At 40.1% G+C, this 17,170-nt stretch overlaps 1 protein-coding gene across 1 annotated transcript in view; it reads left to right on the forward strand.

The window, feature by feature from the left end:
* Positions 1-17,170, forward strand: part of EPB41L4A (erythrocyte membrane protein band 4.1 like 4A) — a 330,037-nt gene that overhangs the window by 13,433 nt on the left and 299,434 nt on the right. The gene's annotated exons all lie outside the window — the stretch shown is intronic.

Below are 17,170 nucleotides of genomic sequence, written 5' to 3' on the forward strand. Positions count from 1 at the left end.
GAGTTCTTTATCTCTTCATTTGATGTTTTAGGGTTTCAGGATTGTTGTATTCTCTGTTCGGCTTAGTTTTTCAGATCTTTGCTGTGGAGGGATGGCGTGGTGCTTCTGCCCAGAGCGCCATTTTGCCGGAACTCCTTTTTTTTTTTTTAATAAAAAAAATATACCTTTCCCCTTCCAACTTGAGTTTTGGTAGAGTAGCATATTTTAAGAATGGATAATGGATCATTATACTTCAGTTCGTTTTCTTCCTTGCTTCCTATTCTTTAACCTATCTGAGAACAGTGTCAGTTGGTTTCATGGTGTGGGTTTATACAATCAAGGAACACCAGTGTACTTTATAATCTTTCTGTACCATCAGTTTTACTCTTGGAAGCTGCATAAACCCTGTCTGAAACCGTTTTAAGGCTTAATAGAAAAGACAGTGTGAATATGTTCAGTGTTTGTTTTTTATGAACAATTTTAAGTTTTTCATTTTGATACAAAGTATTTTGTCTTCAGGCCTATTACAAACTTGACAAGTCAGATCAGATTCCCTGCCCTGCCAGCCTCTCTGAGATTAACTGCTTTGGCAAAGCATGGTCTTCTACATTTTGTTGTTGTTGTTGTTAGTTGCCATTGAGTCAGCTCCAACTCATGGCGACCCTGTGTATAATGGAACAAAACTAGTCGTGCACCACCTTCACAATTGTTCGTGTGTTTGAGTCTATTGTTGTGGCTTTTGTGTCAGTCCATCTCATGAAGGGCTTCCCTTGTTTTCGCTGACCCTCTACTTTACCAAACATGATGTCCTTTTCTAGGATTGGTCTTTGCTGATGGTATGTCCAAAGTAAGTGAACTGAAGTCTTGCCATCCTCGCTTCTAAGGAGCATTCTGGTTGTATTTCTTCCAAGACTGATTTGTTCATTCTTTTAGCTGTCCACGATATATTCAATATTCTTTGCCAACATCACAGTTCAAATGCATTTAGATTTTTCCTGCTTTGGGTTGTATGAGTAACTGCCATTTGCTTCTGCATCATGAGTTTTACTTCTAAATCTGATATATTAAAATTAACCAGACATCTGTTATCACATGTCATAGGCATAGAATATGTGTGTTAAGGTCAGGAACCAGTCAGTTTAGTTTGTGACTCAAAAAGCCTGTAACTACAATTTGGAGAGTCTCTCCCATTCTCAAAAATGTAGATTGCATTCCTATGCCCTCTGAGCCATGTATGTATTTCCTGTTTTTTTTTTTTTTAAGTGAAACAGCCACTTTTCCTTAATGCTGCCCATTGTTAATTCTTTTCTGTATCTAAACAGTCTTGCTAAGAAATTCCCCACGGGCTGACATGGTTCCTCCAGAGACTCTCCTAATAATCAACGAAGATTTGAAAGGGCCAGGCAGTGGCTTCCAATTGTGTGAGAAGTTTGTTTTCCAGGGGAGGATATTGACATGCCAAGAGGAAGTTAGAACAAGAGAGATGGCGGCAGACAAAGAAAATGGAGAGGTGCTGAGTGCTTCCCCGCACAGACAATAACCAAAAGGTCAGATGGCAAGGGAAGAATCAGCAGACCAAAACTGAAGAGGGATTCAAATGCAGCAGCATATTGTTTAGAAATGAGACGTTCTGAGCACATGAGAAAGCATAGTTAATAACACCAAGGGTTCCCAACTTTATGGGGATTATGTTTCAGAAGTTGGTTAGAAAGTATTTTGTTTAGGATACAGTTTTCCACACAAACAGTGGCTTGCGTGAGCATCAGGTCCCTAAAATAGCCCATGAGAAACGATTTCGTTTTTAAACAATTCAGGTCCCACCTTGCCCCTCATTCAGAGTGGTGGTTGAGAAACAGTCTTGGAGACTCTGCTGCCTTAATTGCTACTTGTCAAAATTGATTTTCTCTACCATCCTTTGTCCAGGCCCTCACCCTTCGCAGCCTCCTAACTGGGGTGCTGTGTGACCACCTTCAGGCTGTACCCTCTCTCCTTCTTCCTCTCCTGATCCGTGTTCAAATCCTGCCCCTGCCATGTAATTACTAGCTTTGTGACTGGGTGAGAGACTCTTCTTTGAGCCAGTCTCGATTTCCTCATCTATAAACTGAGGGGCATGATACATGCCTCATAGGATGGTTGTGAAAATTTGAGGAAAGAATTTTTGGCATATAGTTTAGAAGGTGCTCAGTAATGATAGCTATTAGTATGTAGGAATCCTTGGGTGGTAAAAATGGTTAACACACTTGGCTGCTAACTGAAAGGTTAGTAGTTTGCCTCTACTCAGAGATACCTTGGAAGAAAGTCTTGGCGATCTAATTCTAAAAAAAAAATCAGCTGTTGAAAACTCTATGGAGCACAGTTTTACTATGACACACATGGCATTGCCATGAGTTGAAATCAACTTGACGGTGGCTGGTTTTTGGTTTATTACTATATATGATATATTATTTGCTCATACATTTATTTCTGAATTCCAACTTGGGATAGCTACTCCCCCACCTCTGCCCAAGATGATACTGGCTCTGAGGGGCATGGGTTGTTGTTAGAAGTAGGGGAGCAATGGTAGTTTGATATTCATAGGTACCAGTACCTTGTCAGATCTCTATATTTGTGGAAGGAAGAAGTATCATTTTCTACCCCTGCATCTGTTCACATTGCCTCAGCTACCACTGGGATGCTGAAACTCTACATTTATACCACTAGCCCAGACTTCCTTCCTCATGTCTGGCCTATATTTCTGACTGCCTATTGGATGTCACACTAGATGCCCAAGCCCATCATCACTAACCCTCCACCCCCTCTGGACCTGCTTCTCTTTCTGTGCTCCCTTGTTTGATTAATGATGCCACACTCCGTCTCTATCAATTAAAATGCTGTGGTTCCCACTTACAGAGATCCCATTGCAAACTGCTCCAACATAGGGAAGTGTATTAGCTCATCTATCACAAAGTCCAGGGGGGAAGGACAGGAGGTTCAGGGTAGGTCGATGACATCAAGCCCCATCTCTCTCTCACCATCTCTTTCTTGCTCTGCCATTTTGGGAGTTAATGTCATCCACCGGCTGTAGCAGGTGGCTAAATGGTTCCGGAGATGATATTTGTGCATGGCAACATGTGAGAGAGGAATAGAGGCTGTTTCTTTTTTAGGAGAGAAGAAGCTTTCTCCACAAGTCCTCCAGTAGACCTTTCCTCGTGTCTTTTAGCCAGAATGAGTCTTGTGGCCATTCTTGGGCCATAAGCAGAATGGATCACCTTTAGAGCAACCAGATCCTCCCTGAAGCTGGGTAGGGGTGGGATCAGTTTCCTGGAGGCAAATGGCTGCACAGGGGAGTGGCTCAGTCAGGAAGGAGGGGAGTCCTAGTGCTTTTGGCCACCAGCAGGGTTCACTCTAGCCCTTGGGTCATGATCCTGGTATTTTACTTTCCACATCCTTTCAGGTCTTAGAATTCCCACTTCCTAAATGAACATCTTCCAAATTTTTCTTCTTCCCTCTCCTCGTTGCCACTGCCCTAACTCAGGCGCTTCTTAGTTCTCAACTAGACAGGTGCAGTAGCCTGTTCGATAACCACTGCTCTGCCTCCAGTGTTAACCCTATAACTGCCTGTAGAGTGGTCTTTCTGACCCCCAGCCTAGGATGCTTCCATGGCTCATCAACTTCTGCAGTTTAGATTCAGACTCCTTAGTACAGCACTCAGAGCCCTTCATGATGGGATCCCGTCTCTTTTCTTGTCTTTTCTGATCTTCTCTTCCCTACCACTTCCTTATACCTGTCCTGTGCTGTAACCAGACTAAGCTGCTTTCTTGTTTTTGAATTCTCCACATTCCGTTTCACCCATATGCTTTTTTCTTCTGGAAGGTCTCACCCTCACATCTCCCTGTCTGAGTGAAGTACCAGGCACCATCTTTTCTGATGTCTCCTTGGTGGGAAGCTGGAGAGGTCCTCCTCTGCCCTTAATCAAGCCTGGATTTCATTGCCGTAGTTTCTGCATGTTCCTGCCCACCTTGCCCTGGGAGGAATGTAATATAGTGGAGAGGGCACGGGCTTTGCTCATAGATAAATCTAGCTTTAAGTCTTTCTCATTTGTTAAAGGTGTGAACTTGGTTAAGTCACTTACCCTCTTTGACTCTATTTCCTCATCTATAAAATTAAGGTAAGGCTCTTCACCTTATCTTAAGATGCTGCACATGAAGTACTTTGGTTTGTGCCTAATGAATGGTAGCTGTTATTATTAGAGATAGAATACCTCAAGGGAGAGGACTAGGTTGTTTTTTATAGGATCCTCAGTCAAGCCCAGTTCCTAAGAAGTAATAGGTATTGATTTAGGAAATAATATTGGAGTTATTATTGCCTCTCCTTGAGCATAGAGAATGTGACCCAGCTGGAGCTGGGCTCACAGGGGCTCACAAGGACTCACAAGGACACATCAACTGGGCCCTGAGGTATAAAGACAATAGCTAAGATAATCTTGGAAATATCTTTTAGGGAAACCTTTCACATAAAGCCAATCAAACAACACAAAAGACTTGCTACTGTTTTTCTATTAGCATTTAGTGAATAGAAATTTGTTGGTCCAATGAAGACCCTCCTGACTGTCGTTATTGAAACTTGTACCAATGATGGTTAAGAAAGACAATTCAAAATGTAGGATCACAGTTTCTAGCCAATCTGAAAAGGCTAAGCTTTCAATGGTTTTGCCTATTTGTAATGTTAATATATACTGATGGCTCTGTAATGGTTCCTGGGATTTGGACAGACGTGGCTGTGGCAGCATGCTTGTCTGTTTTCCCATTCTTGCTTATTCTGTGATGGTCTTTGGACTTGGACAGACATGGCTGTGGCAGCATGCTTGTCCGTTTTCCCTCTTTTGTCTGTTCTGTGATATTTCCTTGGAGTTGGCCAAACATGCCTCTAGCAGCACAATTGTCCGCTTCACACTTCTGCCCTTTTGAATATATGCTGAATAAAACTTTCTTTTTGCTTTACTAGACTTTGTGATATTTTTCTCCTACAACAGTATCAATGAATGAATGTTGTCTGGATGAATAAAAGGAGATACCTCCATATTGACATAAGCTGATGAATCTGAGAAACAGTAGACAGTTCTTTCTCCTCTTCACTTTCTAGGTGCCCTGGGTAAATACCACATCTGCTTGACTCTTCAATTCCTTGTTTATTTACTTTTTAAAAATAGCATTATTGCTATATAATTCATGTACTATACAATACACCTATTTAAAGTGTACTATTCATAGTTTTTAGTATATTCACAGAGTTGAACAAGCTCATCACAATCAATTTCAGAACGTTTTCACCACTCCATGAAAGAAACCCATTATCCATTAGGAAATCCTCATTTCCCCCCAACTTCCTCTCCCCCAGCCCTTGTTGCTGTCAAGTTGACTAACTCATAGTGACCCTATAGGACAAAGTAGAACTGCCCCATAGGTTTTCCAAGGAGTGGCTGGTGGATTTGAACTGCTGACCTCTTGGTTAGCAGCAAAACACTTAACCACTGGTGCCACCAGCAATCCCCAAACCAAACCCACTAAGCTTTCTGTTTATTGATATTCTTCTGGACATTTCTGACATATTCTAGACATTTCATATAAATAGGTTGATACGATATTTCATCTTTTGTGACTGGCTTCCTTCACTTAGGGCAGTGTTTTAAAGGTTCACCACAATGTAGCATGTATCAGTACTTCATTCTTTTTTATTGCTGAATAATATTCCATTGTATGGATATACCATATTTTATCCATTCATCGTTTGGGTTGTTTTCACTTTTTGGCTATTATTTTTGAATAATGCTGCTATGAAGATTCATTACAAGTTTTTTGTGTGGATATATTTTGATTTCTCTTGAGTATATACCTAGGAGTGGAATTTTTGGGTCATAAGGCAACCCTATGTTTAATAGTTTGAGGAACTGCCAGTTGTTTTCCAAAGTGACTACACAATTATTCATTCTCACAAGCAATATATAAAGCGTTCCAGTTTCTCTACATTCTCACCAAGAGTCGTATTATCTGTCTTTTTGATTATAGCCATTCTAGTGGTTAAGAGTTTGGCTGCTAACCAAAAGGTTGACAATTTGAATCCGCTGGCTGCTCCTTGGAAACCCTATGGGGCAGTTCTACTCTGTCCTATAGGGTCACTATGAGTTGCAATCAGCTTGATGGTTTGTTTGAATAGAAGTGGGTGTGCAGTCGTATTTCATTGTGCTTTTGATTTGCATTTCCCTCTTAACTAATGATGTTGAACATCTTTTCATGTGCATACTGGCCATTTGTGTATCTTGTTTGGAAAAATGCCTATTCAAATCCTTTGCCGATTTTTTAATTGGGTTGTCTTTTTATCATTGAGTTGTAAGAGTTTCTTATATACACTGGATACAAGTCCCTTATCCGATATTTGATTTGTAGTTTTTTTTTTTCCCTCCCATTCTGTGGGTTGTTTTTCACTTTCTTTTTCTTTTGTTCTCTTTAACTTTTAATCTTTTAACTGAGCATTAATATTTATTTATTGTACTTTAGGTGAAGGTTTACAGAACAAACTAGCTTCTCATTAAACAATTAATACACATATTGTTTTGTAACATTGGTTGCCAACCCCACGACATGTCAACACTCTCCCCTTCTTGACCTTGGGTTCCCTATTACCAGCTTTTCTGTCTCCTGCCTTGTTTTTCACTTTGATGGTGTGCTTTGAAGCACAAAAATTTTAAATTTTGATGAAGTCCCATTTATCTGTTTTTCTCTTTTGTCACTTGTGCTTTTGGTGTCATGTCTAAGGAACCATTGCCTAACCCCAAATCATGGAGATTTACTCCTGTGTTTTCTTATAAGAGTTTTATAGCTTAGGCTCTTATATTTAAGTCTTATGATCCATTCTTCATTCTCTTGCATGTGGTTATCCAGTTGTCCCAGTACCATTTGTTGAAAAGATGTTATTCTTTTTCTGTTGAATTATCCTGGAATCCTTATAAAAAATCAATTGACCATAAATGTGACGGTTTATTTCTGAACTCTCAGTTCTATTCCATTGATCTACATGTCTATCTTTAAAATGCTTGTTTATTTTTACGAGTTCTTTGGTAAGATAACTGGTTGCCGTTGAGTCTATTCTGCTTCATGGTGACCCCATGTGTGTCAGAGTAGAACTGTGTTCCATAGGGTTTTCAATGACTGATGTACCAGAAATAGATCTCCAGGCCTTTCTTTTGAGGTACGTCTGAGATGTGTGTAATTCAGCAGAGAAAACACTCCTACTTAAAAACATTGACATTTAATATTTTGAGAAATTGTCTGTTTTACTCACTGCTGAATCCTCAAGAGCCTAGAAGAGTGCCAGACACATGGCAGTAAATATTAGTCAAAGAATGATTGAAGGATTATTTTATGCTGCTACTATTGCTTTTATGATGTGAAACTGTACTTGAATATTTAGATTACCCAAAACTTTTCTGTACAAGCTCTGAGTGTTAAACCATTTGGTGTTCTATGAAGGATTTACCTTTGGTTCTTGTAGGTTCTTTCTGTAAATCACTTGGTGAGGGGTAGGAAAAAGGGCATTTATATATGTTTTATGAATAACTTTGTAGTTTTGATCGGTGAAAATGTGGCAAATTAGAAGAATTATCATCACTCAAATATGTACGTGTTTTTCATTTTTTACCTGGAAACATATTGAGAAATTGGTGGAGATTTTTCCTGAGCGGTGCATTGTGATATGTTTTCCTCCTAGGAAAATAGTATAAATAGAAGAACACTTCCTAACACACACACCCACTGCTGCCCTGTTACTTCCTTTCAACCCTGAACTTAAGTAATTCCTGGCAAGATTGCTGGTTAAAGCCTAGGGAGCAGCTCTAGCTTTATAGACTTTGACTCAAATCTCCCATGACTGAGGGCAGTTGTAGCAAAATCTTAGTGGTATTGAAAGTGGCATAATATAAGCTTTATAATCTTGTCTGAATTACACTTTTTAGAAGTTGGTAGTAGTCATACACCTGAAAAATCCTGATAGATATACAGGCTGCAGGCAGCTTCCTTTGTGAGGAAAACCTCCAGCATCTAGAATCTAGATAATGCCATAGCATGACAAAATCTTTCACGTGAATGCCTTTTTGCTTGCCATTGCTTTTTCCTGCTCTCTGATTCTCTGTACAAAATCAATGTGTGGTCATATGTCCTTAGTTAGTTCATTCCCATGAAGCTGCCTGAAAATGCAGCAGATCTCCAGGGAGAGACTGTGGAAGAGATGACATGACAACAGACTGGATTTCACTTAGAATAAAAAGTGACTTTGTCATTGTTAATAGCCACTGTTGAGTTGGCTCCAACTTATGGAGATCTCATATACAATGGGATTGGACCGTTGTGATCCACAGGGTTTTCATTGGCTGATTTTCAGAAGTAGATCGCCAGGCCTTTCTTCCTGTTCTGTCTTAGTCTTGAAGCTCTGCTGAAACCTGTTCAGCATCACAGCAGCATGCAAGCCTTCACTGACATATGGGTGGTGGCTAAACATAAGGTGCATCAGCTGGTAATTTAACCTGGGTCTCCCTTATGGAGGGTGAGAATTCTACCACTGAATCATCACTGCCCTCCGAGCGGACATTAAAAAAAAACAAAAAAACCACTGCTGGCGAGTCAATTCTGACTCATAGTGACCCTATAGGACAGAGTAGAACTGCCCCAAAGGGTTTCCAAGGAGCAGCTGGTGGATTTGAACTCCCTACCTTTTGGTTAGCAGCCAAACACCGCTGTGCCACCAGGGCCCCGAGTAGAATAAACTAATCTAGTCCCTACTTTCTACAGGTGAAGGAACAGAGACTCAACAAATGACAGTGATTTGCCAGAGCCAGAAGTTGGGCGCAGCACCTTTGTCTCTTGGTTTCCCATCTGGTCCTTTGCAGTATAGAAAGGCTCAGAGTTGATTATAGAGGAAGAGGTCAGCATTTATTGAAAATCATTTAGGTTTACCACCAATCCTATCTCCTATGCCCCTTTTTTTCCCTTTAAATCTTAATAGGCTTATGGTCTGGCCTGATTACTGTCTGTCATCTTGGCCTTTGGATTTGTGTAAATCACTCTTGCTAGGTTACATGAGGGAGAGATCCTTCAGTTCCAGTGGACTTATTTACATAAAGGATTGCTTAGGTGGAATTTATTTTCAGAATATTTACATTTTTATTTTTGTCCTTTTAGAAAATAGTTCTCTCTCTAAAAGGTCTAGAATAATTAGTGCCATGGTTTTAAAGTTTGTACCACTCAGAGTTTTTACTTAATCTTTATTTTGTAAAGCCTTTACCCTGAGTTCTTACAGCTCTGTTTTGAATATCTCTCCAGCAAAGAAAATTGAAAACTGATTAGTGACGCTTCATATTGCCCGAGGGAGAATGTGAGAGAGGAAAGCAGAAAGGTAAAATTGTTCTTTCGTTGAAAGGTTTCAGGTGGGCCAATCATCAGGAGGCTAATAGATTTTTTCCCTTGATAACGATTATTTCGTGCGTCTGCTGCTGTTTACAAGGGCACTTGAAGGTTGTGCAAATTTTCCAGAATTCCTCAGAAAGCCTGCTTCTTTTTCATTCAGACGCTGTTTCTGGAGCAATTATTTGAAGATAAATAGATTTGGAGTATGACGATATATGGGGTCTGTACCACTGCTATGTCTCTGTGATTTTAAATACGTGTTTGTGAACTTAATTCTACGAGAATTTATTCAGAGCTTATTTTGTACCCAGTAGTGCCCAGGATTTCGAGTGTGGTTTGGGGTTGGGGGTTGATATTGACTCTTGCTCATTAGAAGCTTAACCTTCATGTGGAGACAGAAACATTTACTTTTAAAACAACAGAGAATAATAAAATTTATAATCAGGCATTGGGTTATGTTGAGAAGATTCTGAGAGGTACAGAAATTCTGAAAAGAAAATTATGTTTCTTACATATGCCAAGGTGGGATTAATCAGGAAAAGTAGCTTATGTGAAACCCTTGGGGCAAAGTGTGTTTCAAGATCCAATTTTTTTCAGACTCCAGTAAGGAAATATGGTGTATATATCATTCATTATGTGGAATCCCTAGCCAGATATGGTGTGGTACCTCGTCAAGCAAGCACATTAAGATTTCTATAGCACAAAAAAACAAAGCCATTGCCTTTGAGTCGATTCTGACCGATAGCAACCCTATAGGACAGAGTAAAACTACCCCATAGGGTTTCCAAGGCTGTAAATCCTTAAACGGAAGCAGACTGCCACATTTTTCTCCTGTGGAGCAGCTGGTGAGTTCAAACCACCGACCTTTCAATAAGGGGGTAAATAGAAACTATAAGTAGCCTTATACCAGTTTATAACAGATTTTGTCTCTGTATTAGTTATCTGTTATAACCTCATCTTGCAGCTGACATCCTGTCACTTCTGGGTGTGTACAGCGTTCTGTTGGTCACAACAACCAACCTTGGTGTGAGAGGGCGTGAATACCGAGGCAGGAATCATTGGGACCTGTCTTCAAGATGGGCTCCTATAGTCAGCAAATGAGTTTTGGCATCCAACTTAAATAAAACTTCCAGTTTTTATATCTTTTTGGATTGTGGAAAGGGGATTGCGAACTTTCATAGAATATGGCTTTCTCAAAATGATGATTTGTGAGGATGGACTGTGGCTTTGAAGGCTACAGAGATGTGTTGTCAGCATAAACAGAGAAATGAGTTGGTGGGGGAAGGCAAGGCGTTTCTGGGGAATACTCAGACGAGCAGTTTTCTGTGTGCCAGACACTGGATAAAAAGGAGCTGAAATTTAGAATTAGGCTTTGAGAAATCATCAGTGCTTGATGAAAATACTTTTGTGTCTACAATAAGGGGAGTCTGTATAGTGAGAGAAGGAGGATATAGACTCAGAAAATCAAGATTCTTCTTCCAGCTCCTGCATTTCCTAGCTTGGAAAAGTCACTTAATGTTTTAGAGCCTTAGTTTTCCATTTGTAAAATTAAATGGATGCTAATGTTATGCCATCAATATCACCGGTGTTGTGAGACCCAAAGTAGATGTAAGCTGCAAAAATTTAAAGTGCGGTGGAAGTGTTAATAATTATTTTCATGTGGCGCTATCATTTCCTAACTGTGAGCTTTGGCAAGTTACTTCTCTGTGCCTCAGTTTCATGAGTGAAATGAGGGTAATAATAGTATCTACTTCATAGGCTGCTATAAGGATTAAATGAGATAATACGTGTGTGGGCTTCGAGTAGTACCTAGCACATGGTAACATGATAAGTACCGAATAAATGTTAGCTGTTGTTATGATGTAGCTATATAGTGCTAGGAAACCCTGGTGGTGTAGTGGTTAAGTGCTACAGCTGCTAACCAAAAGGTCGGCAGTTCAAATCCACCAGGTGCTCCTTGGAAGCTCTGTGGGGCAGTTCTACTCTGTCCTGTAGGATCGCTATGAGTCAGAATCGGGTTTGGTTTTTGGTTTATATAGTGCTAAGCCTTATGGGTGATTTAAAAAAAGTGAATCGATGACTTAGAATGTCTTTTGCTGTTGTTGTTGTTAGCTGCCATCAAGTTGACCCTGAACTCGTGGTGACCCAGTGCACAATGGAACAAAATGCTGCTCAGTCCTGCGCCATCCCCATGATTGGTTGCAGATCGGGCCATTGCGATCCATAAGGTTTTCATTGGCTGATATTTGGCAGTAGGTTGACAGGCCTTTCTTCTCAGTCCATTTTAGTCTGGAAGCTCCACTGAAACCTGTTCAGCATCACAGCAATACACAAGCCTCCACTGACAGCAGGTGATGACTGTGCATGAGGTGCGTTGGCCAGGAATCGAACTGGGTCTTCCCCATGGAAGGCAAAAATTAAAAATTGTACCATTGAACCACTACTGCCTCACAGAATTGTCTTTAGACAGTTGTAAACAATGTGGTAAAATACAGTTTTCCTTAAAAGGCATTTCATTATTTGTATTTGCGTTTACTTATTAGACAAATAGGTTTACTGGGTTGGACAGAGGTTACTTTGAAAACAACACTCTCTCTTTTTTTGATATTGACCTTGCTGAAAGCTTTTCAAAAATTTGAAGGTCATAGCTGAAAATAAAACCCGTTACATTTTTGGTAGGTTTTAGATAATAGTTAAGAATGGAGTGGTCGCCTTGCTTGCTGAAGCATAAAGAGGTAAGTTCAATTTAGATAACCTTGATTACTTGATGAAGATGTGTTCTGAAAGCAAAGCTTAGATTTGGAAAATTGGCAGGATTTATTAATTAACATTCCTTGTAGGCGTAAATTATAAGTCAAGAATGAAGACTTGCAATTCTGTTAATTTCAGTGATTAAGAAATTAAGTTGATTATGATTTAGCCTTTGTAAGAATCTGAATTGCCTTTTTTTGAGGATCTGGGAACCTTGATAAATCATTATTTTCTAGAATCTTTGTGTCCAACAAACCCTGAAGAACTTTCCCTTAGACTGACTTCAAGCTATTACATCACCTGGGGAGAAGCAGGTTGTGACAGTGTCATAGAAACATCAGCATTGACACCGGCATGAAGGCGGCTACCAAAGAACAGCCGTAAATGAAGCCAGACCCGGCTGACAGCAGATCAATCCTCTCAGGTCACAGGCTTCCTTTGTGAATGGTGGTGGAAACACTTGGGCCCCTTGCATCTTTTCAGGGTTAAAATCCTTGAGTTTACCTCCTGCATGCAAATACTGAACACCTTTTTTTTTTTTGTGGGCCAGAGGGAGAAAGATCTAACATTCAAATACTATGTGAATAGTTGGGTCATTTGTGTTGAAGAGTAACCGTATGACTACCTGCTCTCTAGGAAACCATTTATCTTCCTTCTAAATATTCTTTTCAAAAGATGAACAGTATCTATGTCCTTCAAGTTGAAAAATGAGGCTACTGAAAAGAGATGGGCATATTCAACAAGATGTGTGCCTTGCCTTACTCACAAAGTTGTATTTTTGAAAAGTTTCATTGCAAATTGATTAGTGTTTTAAAATTGATTAGTGTTTTCCCATCTGGTGTCATAGAAAAGTTGAAAAGGACTCAGGGATTTTTTCCCCCTCCAGCAGGGCAGTGGTAATTGTATGAGATAAATCACTTACAGTTCACTGAGTCGTCCATGGGCTTTTTTCCCTGCTTGTTTACTTGCTGCAGTAGCTACTGAGTTGACCAAAGCCATGTTTCCAACAAAGGCTGCTGTGGTTTTTCAGAACAATGTGGAAGATAGGCATATCTCTGCTTTGGTTTTTCTGATAGCTGTTTTCCACCTTTATCCTCAAATGGCTAGATAATTTTATTCTTTCTGCTTGAGGTTGGTGTAGCAAATTGATAACAAAATGCACCATTTCCCCCCACATTTAATGGATTCTGCTGCTCTGAGTAGAATCCATGGCTTGTTAGACATGCCAAGCTGATAGTTTTCTAAGCATGCTCAAGCAAAAATGATGAGCAAAAATGACTTAGGCTGACTGGTGTATTTTGAGGTTTTGCTGCAAGAATTTGTCAAAGAGTTCGACTTTCATTTTGGCTAATCTTTTTTTCATAGAAGATTCATTGACACTCCTTGGATCAATTTGACTGCATGACTTCTGTTAGATTGTGTTAGATTCCTGTTTCATGCAGAAAAAGGAGTAAGATCTTCTGGAACGTCTGTAATTTTTATAGTACTTATCAATAGATTTTACACTTCCTGATAATTGGAAACTTTTGGATTGAGAACAAACCACATGTGAACCACACATATATTTCCTTTCACATGATTCTAGTATTTCTGGTCGTACTAGTGCATGCAGGGATAATAGTTTTAAAAATCTTCAAAATTAGTAGAGAACATTGACCAAGAAATAGTTTCCTCTTATGAAATAGCTCTTAGTTTTTGACCCGGTAAAGAATGAGGAAAGAATTCCACAGCCTCTGGGTAGCGGAATATGTTAAATGTATTAATGTGTGTTTGATGCAAGCATTTGAACATCAGGATAAACAGCTGCAGCTTCCTTTCAGCTCTGAAGGTCTGATGGGTTGTGTCTAATGTGGCAGTGGTGACAGGTGCTAGTTTTCAAGCTTGCGGATACTGTCTATGATTTATCTAGTCTGGAGCCACAATCAGCTTTTCATTACTCAGGCTTTAAAGATTACTTTGGCTTTTTTAGCCCCCCTCATAGAGTACACAAGGCCTAAGAAAAATCAATTAAATTTCCTGTTTTCAACAACTTGGATGATTGATTTGGTGAGGAAAAGAGAGTGAAGCTGTTTGTTCTTTCTCAGACTTACAGTATTTTGATTCTTTAATTCTTCATTTTTTTAGACTTTATCATTTTCTTCTTTAAGGCTGCTTCATAGAATAAGACTATATGCAATAAAAGGTTGCCCATAAGGAAAAGTGAGACAGATCATTCAACGGAAGTTTTAACAATACTTAACTCTGCACCCAGATATTTTATATCTAATGTAGTATCTGACACTCAGTGGTGTTCAATAAATGCTAATACCTTTCCTGTCTTCTTAACACTAGTCAGAGTGTTGCGGAGGATACAGAATGAACACACATGAAATTATAAGAGAACAGCTAAGTTCTAAATGTAGACAAGGACTGGAAGTGTGATATTGACTGGATAAGAGACACAAGGGTCTCATGGAGAAATGGGTCTTGAATTTGGCCTTCAACAGTAAATGGCCTTTTATTTACAGAAGGTACAGGGTTGTCCAGTAAACTCCTGGGGCAATGAGGAGGCTGGCTGAACCTAGAGGCAAAGGGGAAAATCATATTATATACAGTTTTTGCCATTAGATAAGGGAAGGACTTGATGACCATGAAGAGGATTTAAGACTTGGTATAGTAGGTCAGAGTGGAGGAATGTCCTGATGGTATTTTAGGAAAATCAACTGAGAGTTATGGACTACAGGCTGGATTGGAGTGAGGAGGTTCCTGGAATCTGGGAAAGCAGTTGATGCGAGTTGATGAAAGCTTGGATTCGACAGTGGCAGTGGAGTACAGTAGGGGAAAAAAAAGTAAGGATGTTTTGAACAGTCATGCATTGAACAAATATGTTTTGAGGACCTTCCAGGTGTTGGGCACTGGGCTGGGCCCTCGATGCAGCAGTGAGGCTCCCCGCTCAGCGGGGAACAGGACAGTGAGCATTCAAAGGCTGGGGAGGAGAGGTTGGTGGTAGTTAGTGTGCACAATGGGGAATATGATGGGCTGAGGAAGTGACATTTGAGCTGAAGGGGGTTGAGGTAGGGGTAGAAGTTCAAGACAGAGGGAATAGCAGACGCGACGGCCCTGAGGCAGAAACAAAGAAACCCAGTATGGCTGGACTGCACTCGGGGAGAAATTAAAGAGCTGGTGATATGGTACGATGAAACTGGGTGTTTTGGAAGGCTTGATTTAGGTGGGGGTTGAGAGTACGTGGTGGGGAGGGGAAGATTAGTTGAGTGTCTGTTGATTGACTGTTTCTCATTTCTCTCCTCATGCCTCTATACCTATCTGACCCTAGAATCCCAGGTACATCCTAAGGCTCATTCCCAAGGATGGCTAGTTTGTTTACATGTTTTGATTACTGGGGAGGTTGAGTATTTTTTCACATTTATTGATTATTTAAAGCTAAAATAAAAAGCTCAGTATGATCTATAAAACACTGAATACGCATTTGGAAGAAATTGTTTATTGAGGCAATATAGATAAAGCCTTTGAATAAAATTGTGAAATGGTTTTCTAATGGTGTCATTTTCTCATGTTGTTTACCAAAGAAAAACCAAACCCATTGCTGTCGAGTTGATTCCAACTCATAGCTACTCTATAGGACAGAGTAGAACTGCCCCATAGGGCTTTCAAGGAGCAGCTGGTGGATTCGAACTGCCAACCTTTTGGTTAGCGGCCAAACACTTAACCACTATTTAGAAATGTTGTTAGCTGCCATCATGACAACCCCATGCACAACAGAACAAAATGCTACCTGGTCCTGCTCCATCCCCATAATCAGTTATGGATCAAACTGTTGTGATCCATAGGGTTTTCATTGGCTGAGTTTTAGAAGTAGATTGCCAGGCCTTTCTTCCTAGTCCATCTTAGTGTGGAAGTTCCACTGAAACCTGTTTAGCATCATAGCAACATGAAAGCCTCCACTGATAGCTGGGAATCAAATCTAGGTCTCTGGCATGGAAGGTGTGAATTCTACCTTTGAACTACCACTGTTTCACTTGGAAATGTAGAATCCATTTAATAGAACTTGGTTATTGAAAGTTTGGAGTCAGATAGAACTGGTTTTACATCCTGGCTCTACCTCTTATTTACTGTGTGACGTTGGACTCATCTCTGACTTTCCTCTGGTCTCCTCTTTTAGAAGGGATAGTAACATCTACTACTAATTCTAGTATTGTTGCAAGGATGAATGACATTATATATATTAAGTGCTTAGCACACTCAGTATTAGAAAATTCATTATATTTTTAAAGTATTTTTAAAAATTCAGTACAGATTTGTATTAGGAAATAAAAAAATTGAATAAATCACATTCTCATGTTGGAGCTTTGTTTCTTAAATTATTGTGCCTTTCTTTATTTTTTCCCCACTATTGTCCCCTGCATCTTCCGCTAAGCCCTGACAGTTGTGCTTTTCACAACAGTTCTTCCCTTCTGGGATAAGAAGTTACTTTAGCATAAGTTCATAGCTCATTAAATTAATTTAAGAACCAACTGTTTCAGAGGCCACCAAGCCAATAATTTACTCTTAAGCGTGTGTTTGCATCTGAAACTCTTAGGAGGGGGCTAAAAGGGAGAGTAATGGGCCTGGAAACTCTTTTGCTAGCTCTGAGGCGGTCCCCTTGCCCAGCTGGCTCTGAAGACCAGGTTACCGGCAGCAGTTCCACAGACCAGCTCTCCGTTTTCCTGGGTCCCACCAAATTGCCATTTTGAAGATTAAAGACAGCTGGTCTTCGTACCAAATAATGGTAGAATGATAGAGCACAAGATGAGAAATGAGCCTCTGAGCTGCCCTGCACGCAGTAATTGACCAGGTTAATCAGAAGGCTGGGTTAGATCTCTGTGAGATCCTTCTATGCTAAGCTGGGGCACCAAGAAGCAGCGTCTTTTATTAGCGCATCCCGTGGACTTGAGGGTCTTCATACACAGGCTCTGTCTTCCTAACCCTGCCTTTCCCATTCTGTTGACTTCCTTTCCCACCAGTGGTGC

The sequence above is a fragment of the Trichechus manatus genome, unplaced genomic scaffold (assembly GCF_000243295.1).
Source record: "Trichechus manatus latirostris isolate Lorelei unplaced genomic scaffold, TriManLat1.0 scaffold00047, whole genome shotgun sequence".
Lineage (NCBI taxonomy): Eukaryota > Metazoa > Chordata > Mammalia > Sirenia > Trichechidae > Trichechus > Trichechus manatus.